Source organism: Struthio camelus, chromosome W (assembly GCF_040807025.1).
Source record: "Struthio camelus isolate bStrCam1 chromosome W, bStrCam1.hap1, whole genome shotgun sequence".
In the NCBI taxonomy this organism is placed as follows: Eukaryota; Metazoa; Chordata; class Aves; order Struthioniformes; family Struthionidae; genus Struthio; species Struthio camelus.
This window is the reverse complement of record NC_090981.1, coordinates 57,042,505-57,063,020: the sequence shown is the minus strand read 5'-3', so window position 1 is coordinate 57,063,020 and position 20,516 is coordinate 57,042,505. Positions and strand designations below refer to the sequence as shown.

The following is a 20,516-nucleotide window of genomic DNA, read 5'->3' as shown; positions in this document are numbered from 1 at the left end:
GCTGCCCGCCCGGCCCGGCCCGGCCCGGCCCGGGGAGCGGCGCGGGAGAGGAGGGGGGGGGGCCCGACGGCGGCGGCGCGGGGCTCCGGCGAGGGGCGGCCCTACGGGGCGGGCAGCGGGGAAACTTTACGCCCAGGCCGCCCTGCGGAGCCCGCCCGGGCGGGGATGCCCAGCCAGGACCTGCCCCCCCCCCCACACACACCCATGCCCACCCCGCGGGGGTCCGAGGGGGCGGCTCGGAGGGGTGGAGGGGGGGGGAACCGGGTCGCAGTTGTCCTGCGGGAAGGGTCGCGCGTCACTCACAGCCTGGCTCCAGCCCCCCAGGAGCAGGCATTGTTCTGTGCCGGGTTTTAATATTTTCGGGCATTTGGGGATTTTCTTAAGTCCTTTAAATACGTCCCTTGTACCTCTTTTATCTTCTGGTCTCGCTCAGCAGGAAGTGCTATTTGCAAAAGAAGATTTAAATGAACAGTGAATTACTCATAAAGGATCAAAAACAAGTGAAAAACCTTTTTTTTAATAAAGTTCCTTTTTTTACTAGACACTTCAGATTATTGAAATGAAAATACATTTTTAAATGGTTGCTTTTTCAGGTTCACTTTTCCTGGCCACTGCAAAAGGAAATGGTCAGCAGCTCTGTTTTCTTTCAAGCCAGATTCGCTTCCTGACTCATGCCCCAATACAAGGCTTGGGGAGTGGGTTTCCAGTACTGCAGTTCTAAAATTAAATCTAAAAAACGAGCTGAGAACTATCACAGTGTCTCTAAAGTATTTGCTTTATTAAAGACAATGCCAGGCAGTCGCATTTCAGTTTTGTCCGAATGCTCTGCCTATCACTCCTTTGAAGACGATTATTCCTGCTTGTAATGTCTCTGCTGATAACTAAATAAAGCCCAGCCGTTAAGATGGTTAAAATGGAGAGGTGTCTAGAGGCACTTGTTGCAATGTCAAGAAGCTCAGCATGAGGTTCTAGGCAGAGCCTTAGGCCTCTTCAGCATCTGAAGACGTTGTTAGTTGAACTGTTCTGTCAATGCAAAGTACTTGCACGCGAACAAGATAGCATTGCAGAGCCTGCAAGATCAACCACCCTCTGGAAAGGACAAGGAGCTTCCCAGTGGTGTCAGCCACACCGGGAAAAAATACCCTTCCAAGCTGCCGAGCTCCAAGGCCTGGGAGGGGTGCAAAAAAATAGGTGCATGATTCCTGCCAGTGACCTCGTTACAGGGAGGAAATCGCAGGCACGCAACGCGGGTAATAACTGTGGGCACCCTGCTCAGCTGGGCGGGCTCCAGAGAGAGCAGCTCCCTGCTGGCAGCGTGCCCAGCCTGCACCACCACAGATAGCAACCTGCCACCCCATGCCAGGCAGCAGTTGTCCAAGCAGCGGCCAGATGGGAGAACTGTCTCCCTCCATGTTTTTCCTCCCGCGTTGCCATGCTGCAGAGCGATCCAGTGAGGAATGCTTCACCACAGGGCTGGGGTTAACGCAGTGCAGGATTCAATGAAATTTCACTGAAAACAGATTTTGGAGTACACAAAGTCCTGCCACCACTGATGATCCTGAGGCGCTAACGCTGTCCTGTGCCACCTGTCAGTACCACTTGACTGACCTTCATGGGCACAGCTCCTCCAAAAGCATTGCAGTGTCAGATGGATTCAGTCTCCTTAGGTGATTTTTCCACCCTGTTTCTAGGGCCTTGACTTTGAACAATACTCTGTTCATTATTTACCCATGTGAGAGCAGCAGAGCTTACAAATGATTCCTCCATGCTCCCAGAGAGCTCTTTGAAAATGGTGCTGGCTCACGAAAGCAAGATGGATGGTGGGGTGAAGCAAGAGAAACTCTGAGAATTATTCCCTTTGACTCCCAAGTTCAAAAATGTGATTATCTTCTGGTAGGACAGGAAAAATCCCCAGAGCTCCCAAAGCAGAAAGCAGTGGTGCACCTTGGGATAGCTGCCCAGAATGCTGAGGCCTTATTTCAAAACAAGGCTGTCCCCTGTGGTCAGTTCTGGCAGGAAATAACAGCCAATAGTCATGCAAATATGATGATCGTCAACAGCAGCAGCATACAGATCAGAATTACAAAAAAATCCAGGCACCAACTTCAGATTATCTGTTATCTTCATTTTTAAAGGTCCACAATTCCAGTCTGCTTATAGAGCACATCTCTAAAACAAGGGGACAGATTAGGCCTGAACCCTTCTTATTCAAATCAGAGCAAGTCTATTCATTTCAGGGATGTTACACCAATATTGAAACAGAATGAAAAGGGACTTTGCTTTCTCTTCTTTATCCTCTTACAATAACGATATCATTTAAATCTCTCCAAAGTCAGTCATGTGCGTTGCCCCCATTTTCTACCTCAATTGTAGGATAATGCTCTGAGATGCTGCAGATTTGGTGCTCCTGCTGGAAAGCGTTTGGCTTCTGGCAGGATTATACCATGGAAGTAAAGCTGATGCTCGTAAACAATGTCTTTTACTAAGTAGCTTCATAGGCAGCTGCTGGCATTCACTTTCACAATGACAATCAGTCATTGCTTGTATCTTCTGATACCAGACCAAAAGGTAGGAAAGATGCTGTACACTGTATGTGTTGGGTTTATTCTTCCGCTCTCTGTTGAAAGGTCATCTTTATCTACAACTGGAATCAGTAATTCTTGAGGCTGCCAGAAATATTTTACCTTCTCCCCTTACACATCTGAGGAGCACTCGTTTCCTTCTGCTCTTCCTGAAGGTTATGCACCTATTACACGGCGTGAACATCAAAATCCCAATCAAATATGGTTTCATGAGCGTGGATCTACCAACATTGATTTATAGGTTCTGTGGTACTTGTCTTTTGCAACCTGGTCAGTTGTCAATAGGATCAGTAGCATTTTGTGTTTTTCCTAGTGACCGGCTGGGTAGAGATTAAGTATATTCCTTAGTGTTTTCCGCATTCCACCTCCTACATAGTGCCCACAATTTCATTTTATTTTGCTTTCAATAAGGGAAGGAGGCTGGAAGTAGAGCGGGCTCCTGAAACCCAGAGGACCCTGGAAGAAAAACGGGAGAAACCAGGAAGCAGGGAGAAAGATCAGATGAAGCGCCAGGGGACATAATATTCAGCTTTAGGGATTTGAACGCTGCTCAGGTCATTTAGCCTCACGTGGATATATCAGCTGGACCCAATTTGAGTAGTTTGTTTAACTCTTTTAGGAAAGCTGGAGTACTTGTAAAGTCGCCATAAAGCAGATTTTAGTCATACTAACAACAACATTTTATCCCCCTGCCAGCTTGAGAAATCTGTAGTTTTGTCACATTTTCCAAGAGCAAGCAGGAGTCTCTGCCCCCGACCTGTGCCACCAAATCGTCACCCGGACGGCCTCTGTCTTCCCTTGCACCCTGGAGACATCTGAACGACGTCCGGCGATTGAGGCAGATCTGCTGAGCTATCGTGTGCCCTCAGCTCACCCTGAAACCCCCGGATGCTGAGGTTCATGGTACTCCAAAGTTTCTCTGTAGATGATTTGATGACACTTTGGTATAGTCTAGTGACAAGTCTGGCCCTGGGTATGAAGGCAGTAGGGAGAGAAGACAGTACAAATTAAAGTACAGCATCTTCCTGTCCAGGGGAGTGAGCAACTCTGCTGTCACTGACAGGACAAAGTGGGGATACTCGCTAAGTAACTGGGATAGAATAAGCTAAATTGTGACTTTCCCCAGCAGCTTCCAAAATCCAGGCCACGGCTTAAAAAAAACACACACACACACAGTATGGCTCCTAGTAATTTGGGAGCTCTACTAGCAAGGCATGTATTCTCCTTTATGTTTATGAAACAAAATTGGGACCCTTCATCTTTATATTGCTCCTATCTCTCCTCATCTCTGCCCTTTATACAGACAGATGTACTTAAATAGCTGGGATAAAATAGACCGCAAGGACAAGCCACCACTGACTGTGCTATTATAATTTCTGTTCAGAGGGAGACTAAAATGAACTACCCTTTTGATTTCCTTGTCTGCATGAAAAAATTAACCAGCATGATTACAGTAATAACCTAGAGTTATCTTAGTCCTCAGGTGGAGACTTTGTTCCAATTTTACTTGGAAATAATTACTCCAAAAGCAGAGTAATTTTTCCAGAACAACGGTATCTTATTCTGAAAGAGCGTATATCTGTACGGCTTCCACCGCGGCAGCAATGACAGTTATTTGCCTTGCATAGACAAAGCCCGAGAGGGAGAACACATTACACACGTCTCCTCCACAGCACGCTGCAGTAAATATGAGTCTAAAAAGGCTGAATAAGAGAATTCTTGAAAGTCGGACGGAGCCGTGCATGCAATATGAAAAATCATGACAGGTTCAGAGCTACAACCACTACTTTGGCTCTGTACAGCCTTATATCACCTTTAACAATGACACTCCATTGTGTCCCGGCTTTAATTTGGATCACCCATTGCAAATGGGCACAACAAGAAGAAATAGTGATGCTGATCCAACCCCTTTTTATACTGCCTTGTGAAGTCCTACTACCTCTTTGCAGCAAGGGAAAAATAAGCTAATAGCTATGGATCTATCAGCAGAGATTTGTCTCCATTTATGCCTTCCTCCCTGCATTTTCATAGCCTGTCTGCAGGCCGTCCTATGAGGCAAAGTTCTCCAGACTCAGTGGATTTCTCACAGAGCACCAAAGTGGTTAACCGTTAGGAACTTCTTAGTTTAAATTGGCATGAATCTGCCCCAAACATATGGGGGAAGGTCCAAAAATGCTGCTATCAACAAGGTCTAAACCTTAAAGTGAGAAAATATACACTTGGATATTTTTACTGGAAATTCTTTGTGGATACTACCCATTAGATTATTAATTTGCTGCAAAAGTCTAAGTTACATACTCTGCCTAAGTATTACCCTTAACAGACCAAAATAAGTCAATAGTAACAGTCAAAGTGTCTCAGATTCAGACATCCAACTATATATATCTTCACAGAAACATTCATTTTCCAAGCTCCTGAGAATAAAAGCCTCTAAGATTATTTGCAACATACACAAGATATGGTTCTCTAAAGTATCTCTTCTGTATACCTTCCAAGGTCATCATGTGTTTGGTCTAAGATATCACAGGTCAAATTTACATATTAAATGAACCTGACTGTAGGTATAGTATTCGCAGAGACCAAACAGCTTGCAAGAAGGAGATGTAAAAAATCTAAGGTTAAAGAAATCAGGTTTTAATGATCTTCTTAGAGCTTCTCACCAAAATACCTTTTCTCCTGATTTCTTTAGCAAGTTAGTCATTCCGCTCTGTATATTATGCGGTGCTTATCACACCTGCTCTCATGCTGTGTTTATTTTTCTTTGCTGGAATAATTTTTGGAATTCTTGGACTTCTATTATTAAGTCATCAACCCGCATCCTTCCCCCCTTTGCCTACGGCAGTGCTCCTTTATGGAGTATGATTGATTAGACTTCACTGTTAAGTACGTGGGCACATGCACAGTCATTTACTATTCTAAAGCATCTTTTAAGGTTGAACATGGTTTTTTTGCTCAAAAATCCATATCTACACATACCTTTTGGAGAAAACAGCATATTTTATTCACAATGATTGTTGAATTCTCTGTGGGCTGTCTCAACAGGATAGTAAGAAAGGCACTGAAGAAACCTTTCCTTGCAGAGAACTGGCACCAAGGACTTATAAAATCTGTGCAATAGATATCAAGTGCTGCTTAAAGGATTCTCGTTTCCAAAGCAATCTATCTTCAGAGGAATGTTCGCATCTTTAATATACAAACAGCAGAGGTAGGCAAAGCAGCGCCTTGTCAGTATTACATTAACCAAGGGCTGTGAAAAGATTGAGAAATACTGCCATATAAATAGTTAGCTGCCAACACTGTCCGGTTTCGGGGTACCAGCAGCATTCCTGCTTTCCCCAACACAGGGCCACATTCACAATCTGTCAGAACCAAGGGCATCAACCTCATTTCATGGTTACTGAATTAGATGAGAAACACCCTAATCTTTTTCAACACTAAAGTGCGGCCAGGGAAAGTACAACCCCCCCAGTAAGATGTCCTCTCCTCTCTGGAGCAGAAACCACTTGCTGCAGACAAAGAAGTCCATAAACAGCCTACTCATTTTTCAGTATAATACTTGTCACATGTGTTAATCGTTATGATCTTTTGCAGTCAGATAGCACTGCTCATCTGATGAGCTCAGTTTACAAATTTAGCTTGAATCCGGTCTGGCCTCTGCCTTGAAGTATTCTTTGATTTGAAAATTATGTTCAAACTTTGCCTAGAATTGCTTGTGTGTGCGTGTGCGTGTGCGTGCGTGTGCGTGTGCGTGTGCATGCATCTGTGGAAAAAAAGGGGAAGAGGTATTTTATTCCTTTTACTCATAAAGAGTAATAATTTCTCTGCGTATTCAAGCAGCTTTGAAAGCAGGGTACTGTTTCCAAAGCCGGGTCTATTCACCAAGTTCCTGAATTCTTCATAACTTGATATATTGGTATTCTACTACATCAAACAGGGAAAGCAATGCTTCTTTATCTAGCCAATATCCATATGGCAGTTGCTTTTCAGGTGTTAAGGAATCTCAGTAAAGTGCCAAAGAAAGGCAATATAATATTGTTAACCGAGGGCAAGGGATAATGAAGTGCAATTGTTAGAATATCTTTGCGGATCGTGAGGTCTCTTTCTAATATTGCAAACATAGATTTGATGTTCAGGAAAGACCTCTTTGTTCAACCTGTCAGCTTTTGCCGCGATGTGTGCAGCACCTTTCTTTTTCCCTAGAGTTGCCTGAGTTTCTCTCCAAATTCAATTTGTTGCTCTTGAAAATTCTTCATCAGAAGAATTTTCTGAGAAAAACGTATCCCTAATTGTGCTGCAGTCAGTATTTCTTTGCTGTCACATATCCATTGCACCATCCACAGGAGCCTGTTCTGAATGCCTTTTAATGTAGGCTTTCACTCTGTAATATATCCTTGTCTATTGCTTGTACTTACTTATTTTAAAAAAAAGAGATCTAAGGCTAAGAAAATACAAGCTGGCTAGTGGAAAAATACTGCACACCTGAATTTTTGTAGTCCTATGGAGCATGGAGTCCTCAAAGTCTTGTGAAGCAACAAAAAGTTCTCCCGTAGGTGCTCCCATGTCTTGCCTCAGTGGCCATTTTAAGCACCCAATGTCTGGTTTCATATTTTGAGTAAAACGTGGTGTTATTCAGCTTGAGGCACCTGGGGTCTAGGATTCTGAAAAAGCTAATAAAAAAGTTTTCCACACAGTTCTATTTTTGTATCACATCCAAAGCACCGCAAGCCAGAGCTGTTACTTCAAATGAACATTTTTCCGTGTCATGGAGACACAGGTGCATTGTAACAAAGCGTAGGAAATCCAAAGGACGAGCGAATCAAATAAATCACTAGAAGTCCTGATAGAAAGGCAGAGACAAAGAGACAGACCTAGAAAATGAAACTGTTACACTGTCCTTAAAGAACTGCAATTTACAGCAGTAAAAACAAAGCCCTTGCAAATAATGTAACTGAAAACTTCTCAGAGCTGAAATGTCAAATACTAACGCAGTTCGGCTAAATACCACCCCCCCCCCCCATATAAATCCCATTTCTGTGACGTTAAAGAGTCAGAACACAGAAAATTACTGTCCAGGGAGCCAAGCACTGGGAGCGGAGGAGATGGAGATATGCCTGCAGAGATAAGGATTCAGCTGAGGGCCAGAATTAGCAGCCTGTTATGTTCCCCAGTCTGGTGAATTCGCACATGGAAGTGAGTCAGCACAAGAGCTGTTTATACTCCTGTTTCTTTCCTAGGCTGGCAGATGAAGAAGCCTTTGCTGTATTGTGAATCTGTTGGATTTAATGGAAGGTCTAGCCTGGTTTTAGGCTATTTCACTTGGAGCGAAGAAGTCTGAACAACACAAACGCTATGCGTATCAAAGGGGCCTAAGTGAAGCTCGCGTAACCCAAGGGACCGTTATGCAGGGAGCCAACGGCTTTGGCCTTTTTTTTTTTTTTTTTTTTAAATAAATATCACATTGCCAGTTTGAAATCTGAACAAATAACCTCGTGCTGCAGGGACAGCAGGGTACAAACCTGGAGCTCCCCTCCGGCATGGTCCCACTCAGAGCGGAGATGCAGCTGGGAGCCAGTGGCTGCTCCCCCTCCCTCCTTGGGGAAGCCTCAGCCCATGCATTTGCCTACAGGAGCAGCAAAGCCAACGTGTGACCATGCTGGTGAGGTGCACTCCCAGTCTGGACGGACACTCACCCCCATGTATCCACTCTGTGAGCTGGGGACATGGCGGGGGCATGGGAGCAAACTGCCGGTCATTTAGTTTCTCAGCCAAAGACCAGCAGAGAAGCATGAAGCCAGCACAGAAACAGGCCTCAGCAGATTTTTATTCTGAGGGGCCAGATTTGCACTGGAGCATCTACAGGCCGGTGAAAGCAATGGCCCTTGCTGGCTGGGCTCTGCCAGGTCATCATCTTGCAAACCAGATAGGTGCCAGCTTGCAGGAAGGAAGCCCCTGGAGCATAGCCTGTGATCCTGCAGCTGGGAATAGATACAACATTTGATAACAATGTTGATTGCAATATTTTTGAGGTTGTAATTACAGGGTTGATGGAAAGCCATCGAGCAAACGCCGTTTGTGATGGTGGTGAACTATGCACTAATAGATCCACTTCTGACACCTCCCATCAGTCTCTTTGGCTCTTCTGCCCTTGGTGCTCCTATGATCCGCAAAGTGTCATAGTCCTCCTTCAAATCCTCTTTGCCCTGGCAGATGCATACCAGTGGGTGGCTGGCAGTGCTGAGTGCTCATCTCTCTGACCAGCCTTGCCTCGTTCTTCCCTTGTCTGGTCATCTCTGTGAGAACCCACCCGAATATTGGTCGAGAGAGCATGTGTGGCCCCAAGACCGTGATTCACCAGCTTAGATCAACCCAGATGTATTGATGAGGTGACTGATGGCATTAATTTAAATATTACAAATGTGACTATTAACTTGCATGCAAATTAGGACCGACTGGAACAGTAAGAGGGCTTTTCTGCTCTATTTCTGTGCAGCAGCTAGCCCAGGGGGATCCTAGTCCAAGACAAGTGGTCTACTATGGACCACCTGCACCACTAAAACAACACCCTGATTGTGATTCAAGTCTATCTCTTGTTCAGCCAAGCTGAAATGGCCAATGTTTTGCAGTGAAACAATCCCATTGTGAGCAATGCTAAGGCTATTGTTGTGGGCAGATCCATCGGTCATGGCATAGATATCACTCTCCCAGCAGCTGAAGCAGAGGAGCCCCAGTTCTGCTATGCCTTTCTCTACAACTTAGCTCCCTGTAAAGCAAAAAGCAAGAAGATACCAGGGTGCTTTGGAAATGGAGAACTTTAAGAGGAATCACTGCTAGACGGTCTCACTCTCGCCAGCCTCCCTCTCTCCCAGCAGTCTTGCCCCCACCTCTTTGAGATCCTCTGGCTCTGCGCAGGATAAATAGCGACTGTGAAATCCTTACAAAGGAAGGAGAACTAATGGGATATTGCTATTTCTGGAGCTGCCCATTAGAGAAGCTGTTCTGTGGTACGCAGTATGCCAGTGCACTTCAAAAAAATAAATAGGAACAAGAATTATTAGCAGAGGAAGCATATGTGGCCCCAAGACCATGACTCATCGGGTTAAATCGACCAGCTGAGGTCAGTGGTTCTATTTATCAGCTTTTAGTTGCAAATATGGCTATGGGGGCAGCGATTCTATTACTTAAATTTTACATGCTGTGTATAATATGGCAGTGATTAATGCTCTGTAACTAAGGGAGCTAGCTAGATAGATATGCTGTTTTTAGAATTTGGAAGCTATTTCAAGGGCAAGGGGTTTAGTTTTCCTCCCGAAGTGGGCTTTCGGCTGATAAAAACGAACTTCCTGTAGATTTCAGGGCGCATATTTATAGGCAATAAAAATATTTTGTGCTCTCATCAGCATCTACAAACAGAGCCCAACAGCAGCTTGATGAGAAAAGCCCAGCTAATTGCACTTTCACTGTCACATGTGCATCCTGGGACCATGGAAGCATTGACAGGGCTGCCCCTAAGCTGATGCCAAACCTGAAGCCGTTTTGACAAGTAAGGAGAAATGACCCAATAATGCATTTGTTTCAGTTAGAAGCAAGGTGTCCCAAATTTTGATACAAAAAGTCATCCTCTTCAGCCAGTCTGGACGCTAGCACATGTGTTCATGCCTTTAGGGTGCAGGGGCTTGGGTTAGATAGTGCAGGTGGGGGAAGCAGTGGCAGCAGCTTTGCTCCTGGACTGTTGCATCAGTCTGAGCTCAGGCTCAGACAAACAGATGGTGGGAAACCATCTATTTGAGGAAGATCCACTTATGTTGCCAGGACAATGCATGCAAAGCATTATAATAGACACCAATAATTTTAGGTCCCTGCTGTTTTATATGCCAGTCGCTACCATTTTATCAACATTTTCACTGACTGCGAAATTATTCCATTCTGTTTCTATTGTCAATTAGGAACTGCAGGCAGTGCTGATGGGAGGAGAGGGTCCCTCTCCACCTGAGTAGCACCCAGAAGCCTGTAAACATGCACTCATATGGGTATGATGCATTCATATGGGAAGAGAGACCTGTCTCTCCTAAAAGAGCTTACACCAGGAAACCAACGGGACATCAACAGGACAAGCCCAGCGCAAGAGAATAGCTGAGTTATCTCTGGTTTTTTTCCCCTCTATTTCCCAGCAGAGAAGCAGAGGTAAGGAGAAACCGAGTGACTCACCGACCATCCCACAGGGAGCCTGCAGCGTAACACGGTGCCAAGCCCAGTTCCCATCCCACCCCGGCCGTCCCTCGTCCCGCCGCCGCGCAGGTAAACGGGGGCTCAGCAAATCTGGCTGGAGAAAGCCAGACTCTGCTTGAGCGCAGGAGCTGACTACAGAAGCCAACAAAGCCAGCAGAGCCCAGACCAACCCGTACAGCGTGATCCCATCTCAGTCCGCTCAGCAAGATTAGCGTGTTAGCTATCCCCTCCGGGGGCTCAGGATGGGGCTCACCACCTCCTTCACCCCTTTCCCAGCCAGCCCCCTCCGTACCGAATTCCCACAACCAGACCCACCGGGGAGGTGATTTCCAGTCTCTCCTCGCTCCTCAGCCTTACTCACCTGCAGTGACCCACCTGCAGGCACCTAGCAGACAGGCCCGGCCCCTAAAATACATAAAACTTGCTCGAGGAGCCCTGTAGGCCTGGTGTAATTACAGACAAACTGCTGCACAGGTTTGGGCTGTGCTGTGATTACCAGGAACACAGGTTACACCTCCTGTCAAGCTATTTAGATTACAGCTCTGCTCCACTTTGCAGTGATCTCTGCAGCTGCATCCATCTTTTAGCAATATCAGCTGGTCAGTGCACAGGATTTTGTTTAGTTTTACCTACCCTCCAGGTGTATTTTTTTTAAGCAGGCTTGTATATGAGATATTTTTGGCTAGATTTTCTCCTCTAAAGCTGTCACTAGACACCGCTTCCCAGGTTCACGCTCATGAATTCCATTATTTTCAATTGAAATTGCATGTATCGCAGGTCCCTGGAGCATCGAGGGGAGCGATTTACCTGCTAATGTCAGTGTAATAATTTTGTGCTTAGGTTTGGAGGCATCCTCTGCGGCCGTTTCCCCACTAAGTGCTTGGCCTCTTGAATATTTCATGGCTACGACATCTATGACTAAGGCATCCAGAAATTTTTTTTTTTTTTAATACAGGTTAGCTTCTCTTTTATTTGATTTGCGTGGGTGTTATTTCACTCAACTATGCAGTGTCTTGTGACCCACTTACAGGCTGAAACAGGTTCCAGTGAACTTTCATGTCTTTATATTCAGGTTGCTCTTAATGTTTAAAAAAAAAAAGTCTGAGGCAACTGTATCCCTGAGTTTTAAATCTAGGATTGTTGTTCAATCTAAGTAGGATTGAAAATATGTTATAGTAATTTAATTCATGATTCTTATGAGCTACCTGGGCCTTAGCGGGGTCTAAACAGGGCCCAGGGGGCTGGACTTACCTAGAAAGACAGGAAGGACTGGGGCCATCATGAGCTTTCCTTAGCCCTTGTGAAAGCCCGAGTTTTACATCCAACCAGGTTGGAAAATCTCCCCTGGGGCTGGCTCCTGATGTGCACCCAGAGTGAAGCTGCTGCAGAAGACTGGCAGTCCCTTGCCCACCCCAAAACCCCCTGGGCTGAGGGCCCTTTGGAAGAAGTTGCAGAGAAAAGCAAAAGAAAAACCACTCCTATCCCAGCACAGAGGTGTCCTTGTGGGGAGCTCCAACAGTGGCTGGCACTGTATTTTACTGGGATAATTGTGCCAGTATAGCATGTCTGCTCTTCTGTACTGACATGCCATTAAGGAGTTTAAGCTGTTCAGTTTGTTTTTGAAAAGGTTGTGAGGCGACTTAATTACAACATAAATGCATCTTCTCAGGGAAAACATCACAGCATAATGGCTGGGAGTTTCAGTCAGAATACCAAACACAAGAAATGTAGGACAATTACACAGCATCAGCACCAAGTTAACCCTGTTCAGATACAACTACCAAAGCATGAAACAAAAGAAGTGAAAGGTTCCCAGTCTCTTCTTGGCCTCACATCAGTGTCTTATAAATGGAAGTATCAAGGCACACAGTGCCTTTATTCCCTGTGGGGATCCCTCTTACTGCACTGTCTATTTGTTCCTCTCCAGTTTACACCATGGTTTCCAGCATAGGTTCTTAGCATCTCTCCTATCTCTCTCTCATATAGGGATGTCTTACTGGAAAAACTTGATTTAGCCAAAACCTGGGACGCACACAGTGGGAAACAGATATAGCCTTCGGTCAGGAGACTGGACGGGATTTACTAGCAGCCTCTCTTCATCTTCAAAGTCACCTTCGTTAACAGCCACTTTACAAGCTTTTACAGCTTTAAGGAGAAACTCAGTTATCTCAGTACAAGGCAAGTGAAGAAGATGTAGAAATACAAAGAAATATCCCAACAACTTTCCACAACCTGGAATATTTGACTTGCATGTTACACTGTTCATTTTAGCCTTTCTTTTTTTTTCTTTTTTAAAAGAGGAGGTCACACATGAAAGCTAACAAGGAAGCAAAGTCACTTGCTTAGAGAAAACACAGATGAGAGGCTAAGATTTGTCTCTTCAGTCTTAAACATAAGGAGCATGAAAAGAGGGTGTATCTTATCTAAAACTTAAGTAAAAAGACCAGCTTATGCATTAGAAAACTCAGCAACCTAGAAGCTAAGCCCTTATTGAAGAATGTGCCTAGCCTATCCTGTGATAAAAGCCAGCTAGCTATAGGAGAACTCATATCCACATGAACAGAGGCAGTAAAAGCACAAGGACCTGACTTGCAAAGGCAGCAAGCACTTGCAAAGCCATTAGCTCCTCAGAGTGCTGTGGTCCATCTGCACTTACCACCCCATCCCCTTCTCAACTGCTCTAACATGCCCAGAAACTTTAGGCTGCAGGAGCTCCTCCAGTTTCTAGTAGCAGCTGTAAATCATGATTTACACCAACAAGTCACACCTGCTTTAAAGCTTTCCCTTTCTTTTTCCAAAGGTTTTTACGGTCTTCAGAAAGGTTGCTTCACCACACCTGTGACTCAAAGCGGACAACGTGTAAGACTGAAAGTGGTTTGTGATTCCCAAAGAAATCCCAAGAAACACCTACATGCTTTTTAATTACATACCTAGGTAGGTACTTAAGTAAATTAAAAAACAATTACCACAATTTGTGATATGATTCAACACTTTAGGAGGAAACTGAGATTGCAGCTGGGTTTGCTTTTTGACTCCTTGTTTGCTGATTCTCTATAAATGACTCCAGTTAATGTTTCTTCTTCTGTCAGAGAACTGAAAGGCAGTGATCCTGCAGCTGCTCCAGCCGTTCAGTTTGGGAGTGATGTTAACCTTGTTATCTTCCAGAGGGAGGTCAGATGGAGGTGGCAATTTGTCAGTGGTCTTAAATAAGGTTGAAATGAAAAATGAGAGATGCTAAGAACCTGTGCTGAAAAGCATGGTGTAAATCAGAGAGGAACAAATAGACAGTGCTGTAAGAGAGATCCCCACAGGGAATAAAAGTTCATGCTGCACCACTGTGTGCCTTGATACTTCCATTTATATAAGACACTGATGTGAGGCCAAGAAGAGACTGGGAACCTTTCACTTCTTTTGTTTCATGCTTTGGTAGTTATATCTGAACAGGGTTAACTTGGTGTTGATGCTGTGTAATTGTCCTACATTTCTCGTGTTTGGTATTCTGACTGAAACTTCAGCTTCTCTGAGTAGTCCCCACCCTGGTGCTTTCCCTCTGCTGGCTGCCCCTCTCCATCCCAAATTATCGGGGGACACACAGAGGTCGAGGAGCAGGCTTTCCTGGGAAAGCTGAGGCAAAGAAGAGTCCTTCAGTCTTTTCCATATTTTCTGTCACTTGGTTGTCTCCTGTGTTTGTTGACAGCCCCATTGTATTCACTAGAGGCTGCCTCATGTGGAAACAGAATAGGTGCAGTTTTCTTGCAATCATTCCAGACCTCCAGGGCTGAGTGCAGGAAGCCACATTTAGGCCTACAGGCGTGGGGCTCCCAGCATTTGGAGAGGAGACAAGCTTGGAAGGAAAGGAGCTTCAAGGACAGCCTTGACAGTTGGCTGCGCATCTGAAATCTTCAAGAGGCAAACGTGGAAGCTCTGAGTAGCTGAGGGAGAGAGATGTTGGGGGAGCTGGGACTCATCTGACTGTGTGACAAAAGGGCTGAGTACCAGACTCGAACCCCATTCATTACTGTAACCCCACAGGGTGAACTCCCATGTTTCTGAACTCTTTCTGTGCAGCCGATAAACATAACCTGAAAGACATGCTAAGAGCAGGATAGTCGCTAACCTGCTCATAACTTTAGTTATCTTTTAAGCAATTGTCTTCCAAAGATGCACTGCAATTATGGCTCAAATAATGGTTGCCTCTCCCCTTCACTGCACAGAGTAAATGAAAATGTGCCAGACATTTCTGCTGTTCATGGCTCACAAATCCTTAACCCTTGCGTTGACTGCCAGCCATATGTGATGTTGGCAGCATGCTCTTTCCATTCTCTATAGAGGAAGGAAAAAAAAAAAAAGGGATACTGTTGTATGATCAAAAGTAGACTTTGCTTTCTCTTTAAGAAAAATGCAAGAAGCGAGTTTAAATACTTATTTATAAATGCTGTGTGCATATTCCTCTGTACGTCAATGCTGCTTGTGCAAAAGGGATTCTGCATGTCTTTGGCTAAATGGCTCAGATTTTGCTATATTAAAATGTGTGTAAATCTTGAGCTGGATCTCAGAAGGAAGCTATCAATAGCTAGTGCCTAACATCTGGCAACATATTTGCAGAAAGTAATTTAGTAATTCAGTGAATTCTGCTCCATTTCCTGTTTGCAGCACATCCAATAAAACAGACCTCAGCTGTTACTCCAAATATGTGTACAATTCCATTTTATTTCAGTTCTGTTTTATTTGTACACGTTCCTGGTTATGGAAGGTCACAGACACTCCCCTCTTTTAGGTACAACTGTCCACCCCTATTACGTGGTATTTTCATGACTGACTGAAACCTTTGTGAAGAGCTGACTATGCACACAGGCATGAACACGGACCCAGGCACATCTGCAGTGCATTGGTTGCAGGGGGTGGCCGGAAGGAGACCTCTGTACGTACAGCTCTCCGGTTGCTGCTGCCATGCTCAGAGAGTCTCCGCTACCCCACAGGTGTCCCTGGCACACACAGGGCATGTTCACCAGGAGAGAAATCTCCAGGAAAGATGTTCAGCTCCACCACTGGGCTATTAAGGTGCAGAGCCTGCCTGGACAGAGAGCATCGCCCACACCACCTGAGGAGTAGCAAGCCTTCCTAGCCTCTGACCCACTGCCAACTCCACTTTCCCAAGGAGAAAAAAAGAGTAATAAAACATACATCTGTACAAGATCTTTCTGACACGTCATAAGAGTATTGCATAAAATTAACTGCATCAGGAATCTCAGGCCTTTACAGGAGAGAAAACCCCCTTGGACCACTTTTTGTTCAGACACCAGTGTGAATTCTCTGCCAAGGGCTCTGCTAACTGCCACAGCTGAGGTGGGTTACTGGGAGACTGTCGCTTGGAGAGATGACCTGGTTTTGCTAATTTTCTTCTGCAGGTCCTCTGAATACAAGGCCTGAGATTTTTAATGGCATGTAGGCGCTGCGTTGCTCTATTTAGCATTGCAAAACTTACATGACCTAGCTCAATCTTATCTTCAGAAGTGACCGAGGTCCTCAGGAGCTTAGAGTCGCAGCAGAATTTTCAAAGCTGGTTGTGACATGATTTGGTTTCATTTGCACAGACAGAAAACAAAGAAAAGCCTATAAAGACTCTCTGTCATTTTATGGACCTGGTAAACGTTTGTAACTCTGCTTTGTGCTGCTGCGTGGAACACGTTCAGCATCTGAAACCAAGCCGCAAGGTAACTGCCTCAAGAAAACTTCCCAGAAGGTGAACTCATTCTAGACAGGTCCACCAATACCTTTCATGGGAAACCCATGGAGAACTGGGTTGAAGAACACCAATCCTGCTGCACAGAGAGCACTTTACAGTAAGCCACCAAAGCCTTCTTGTAACATTTGCCTTCAAGATCAATCTCAGGGAAAAGGAAAAAAACCCACAGACTTGAAGAAGTGTATAAAAGGAAGGGGCAGAGAATGGGAACGCACCATAAATCCTGACAGACTGTGCATTAGATGATGGCAAAGCCTATCCAAGTATATACCAGATGGGAAGGAACTGAGTGATGTATTGGGAATCAAGAAAGTAAAAATGAAAAAGCAAAGCATTTTAGTCTATTTTGCCAGGAAAATAGGGTTTATGTGATCACACTGTAAGTATATCTGTGCCTCTTTCTTTTCCCACTTCTCCCCTTTTAATCAAATGGAAGAAACTTTCCAAATAACTTAAATCTCTACAACTTCAATGAAGTAGATGGCCAAGTAGAGAAGATGCTCTTCAAAGCTGCAGCACAAGCTCAACCCTTTTTTTTTTTTAACAGAGAACTCAGAAGGAAAATTAATCTTGTATATATATCTCTCACTATAGGAAAAGTTCCAGTGGGAGAGAGCAAGTTCTTAGAGCATTAACACAGGGACGAGATCTACTTACATGAGACTACTGGCAAAATCATTACCCTCAACTGTATGCCCACCCTGCTGCATGGACAACAGCTTAGCTTTCGAAACAAGCAGACAGCAGCTTTGAGATAAATTAGCTTCAATTCCTGTTCAACTTAACAAATCGTGTGTTATAAGCCATAGCAGAAAGCCAGCTGCGGTGGAGTTCTTGATTAGAAAGCAGATTCCTTTAAGTCAATCAACCAGAAAGCCAAAACCTGCAGGATATCAGATTTCAGTTTTTGGTATTGACAAAACTGTTTGTCGAAGAAAGGTTGGTTCCTCAAAGCATCAGCAGAGAATCAGAGAACAGAGGAAGCGAAAGCGAGTCGAGAAGAGGGGAGCTGAGTTGAGCTTGAGCGACTGTAGAAGTGAAGGAAGAAAAAGGTTAGTAACAAAAAAGCAAGAGTGGAAACAGCTGAGGCTGGGAATCCATGCAGATTGTTCATGAGCATGAAAGAGGAAACCACCAAGATGTGAAATAGGGAAAAGAGAAGAAACTGAGAAGACCGGAGTCCAAAGTTGAGAGGAAAAAAAGAAACGATGAATTGTTTGTAAGTACAGAAAGGAAGGGGAAAAAAAACAAAGGCTACTACGCATCATCATTTCCTTCTCTATCCTTTCTGCTTAGGAGCCAGCTTTTCTTCTCACCATTTCTAGAGAAGCTCTTTTGGCTGAGCCAGCAGGCGTTTATTTTCCTGGACTTCTCACAGTGCTTAAGTGTTGCTGCTTTGTAGACCCAAAAAAAACAAGACCCAATGGGAGGGCGCTCCCCCCACGTTATTCAGAGATGAACTTGGGCAGTGGTTTTGATCCAGTGCTTCTTCCCCATCCAAAGAGCCTCCCCTCCTACTCGAGAAGGCCACCTCCTACACACGCCTGAAAGCACACTTTTATACTGGACACTTATACAGCACTTGAAAACTCCTGATTTCCTGAGTAATTAAACTGTTGTAAACATTAGCATTACCACAGAATGAATGAGCTGCTTCTTTTGGAAGAAGTCTGTACTCCTCTGAATCTGGAAACACCCTTCCATATAGAAAGACAGATGGACACAATAGGGGAAACGAGGATGTAACAGCCTTTGACTAGCCAAACTGCTTGAAGGCGATTTAGGCAGAAATGAGGCTTGATGGAATTCTTTAAGTTCTGTTCCACAAGCTGGTGTAGGCCAGAAGCTTAGGAAAAATACTCAGAAATCACTTAACAGATGAATCCTTCAGCTATTGCATACATGTGACACACACTAACCATTTGCAGCTGGTAATGTGAAAGGGTGCTTTATTTTGTTTCATTACAGATTCAGTCCAGTTCACAGAGAACACATTAGTTAATACATATCTTCACTTTGTAGGAGAAATGGGCATGAACACATGAGCTCTCAATTACCAGTCCTTTATAGCCAATTTATGCCGGTTTCACCTGAAGCGTATGTGGATCTCGAAAGCATCATGCATGGCAGTTTTCACTAACATCTCAGATAGGAGCGCTGTAATGTCATCTCTACAAACACAGGAGAGGAGGATGTAAATCTCAAGGGCTGTAAAATTAAAAAATATATATTCTTGCCTCTGGATTTATCTTTTAAATCCCATGTTTGACATCAGAGGAAATGTTATTTAAAAAAAATGAGTCCCTGAATAGTATCTATTTTTCCTTGAGACACTGGTTGGAGTTCAGGGTATGGATAGCGACCTTCACTCTAAGCAGCCAGTGAGAGCTGGCTGAAGACTAGGAGCATCCAGAACTGCCTCAAAACAAGGCCTCTGGGTCTCTGTGAGCTGCAGTGGTAGGCAAGGGGAAGAAGGGTACCTTAATCTCAGCAGAACAAAGCAGCCCGCTACGTTAAACCTTTTAAAATTTCCTCTATTATAGCAACGAAGGCGAGGATGTTTGCTAAATCATCCCCTATAGCGTAGCGAATTTACCTTCGTTGTTAAGATTTATGATCTGGTAGCACTTGTGAGGCTTTGCTTTTTTTAAAAGCACAAGCTAGGACTTGAGATCCCCAAAGCTACCTGTCCCGCTGCCCCTGTTCGGATCAGGCAGCCGACAGAAGATAGCGTCTCCCTTCGCAAACCCGCCGTGGCTTGCACCAAACCCGTCAGAGAGGTTCAGGGATCCGCTTAATGCAAACTCCCCCTTTTGCAGACAGAGGTTCTACCTTTAAGCAAAATTAAGCTGGTAATGAATACTGTAGGCCTCTGTCTTGTACATGAAATAATTTTAAAACTCTTACTGGAAGAGGTAAAAAAAAAAAAAAAAAAAAAAAAAAAAAAGTGATTTTCTTACCAGATTAGCTGTAAAGGGGACAAAACCCCACTATCCCCCCCAACCTAACATGAAACCAGCAGGAAGATGAAAAAGACTTGCAAAATGAATACGAGGGGATAGAAAAGGGACTGTGAAAAAGATACTGTAAATTTGAAGCATGTTTCAAGTAGTTTAGATTTTCCAAGTCGTTTTAACATTTATGCACTCAATTTGCTCCTGAATATCTATTTCCTAACTTTTCTAATTAATTACTTTTCTCTCCTCTCAAAGAGCTACAGAAAAGGAAGAAATACAACACAGGAGAGAGAATAAAAGCAACCAGTTAACATATACAATCAAGTACAAAAAGTATTCTGTAGGCTATCAAATGTAAGAACTACACAGCAGCTTTCACTCCCCCCCCCCCACTTAACGCAATCTCATTTTGAAAAAGTTTAGAAGAAATGTCCAAAGTTCATGCCCAAGCTCCTCAAAGTTTTAAACACAGAATCTTACAACTGAGAAAACACTGTTTATCTGTTTATTTGTAAACGAGAGTTTGAAATACTTTGCAATATACTTTTAACTTCATTTTTCTAAAGAAACAGCATTTAAGAACTGAAAGAATAGTGCGGCATTAAATGTTAAGGACCTTATTTTAAAAACTTTTATTTAAAAAAAGGTTATATAGGTATGATGAATTTACGTTGCATTTCAAAGTTAACTACTTAGGCATCTAACTGTTTTAAAGTGAAGTGCAAAACTGGAAGTCCAGACACAGATGAGGCTGCAGAGCTGTGCTCAAGATGGAAGAGGTCTACCCACGGCAGGCACAGCCACATACTCTTAAGCTAACTCTTAGCTCGTCTTAGTCTGTCTTGGTCATGGATCCTGCAGATCTGAGTGACACCACTGATTAGGTCAGTTTGATCTACTTAATATAACCTCTCCCTTTCTAATAAGAAGGATATTAACTAAAGCTTTCAGTTAAGCGATAAAACCTTTCTAGTCAGCAACACAAAATAAAAATGACATGCTTGC

The 20,516-nt window shown here is 44.1% G+C and overlaps 1 long non-coding RNA gene across 2 annotated transcripts; it reads left to right on the top strand.

Moving 5' to 3' along the window:
• The first annotated feature begins 9,328 nt into the window (after positions 1 to 9,328).
• On the top strand, positions 9,329 to 13,742 carry LOC104147773 (uncharacterized). Of its 2 annotated transcripts, none has more exons than XR_694961.2 (4): positions 9,329 to 9,696; positions 10,754 to 10,877; positions 12,795 to 12,986; positions 13,609 to 13,742. It is a non-coding gene; the product is annotated as an uncharacterized lncRNA (long non-coding RNA). The 2 variants fall into 2 exon arrangements; XR_694963.2 differs by having other exon boundaries at positions 10,751 to 10,877.
• Positions 13,743 to 20,516: the final 6,774 nt, after the last annotated feature.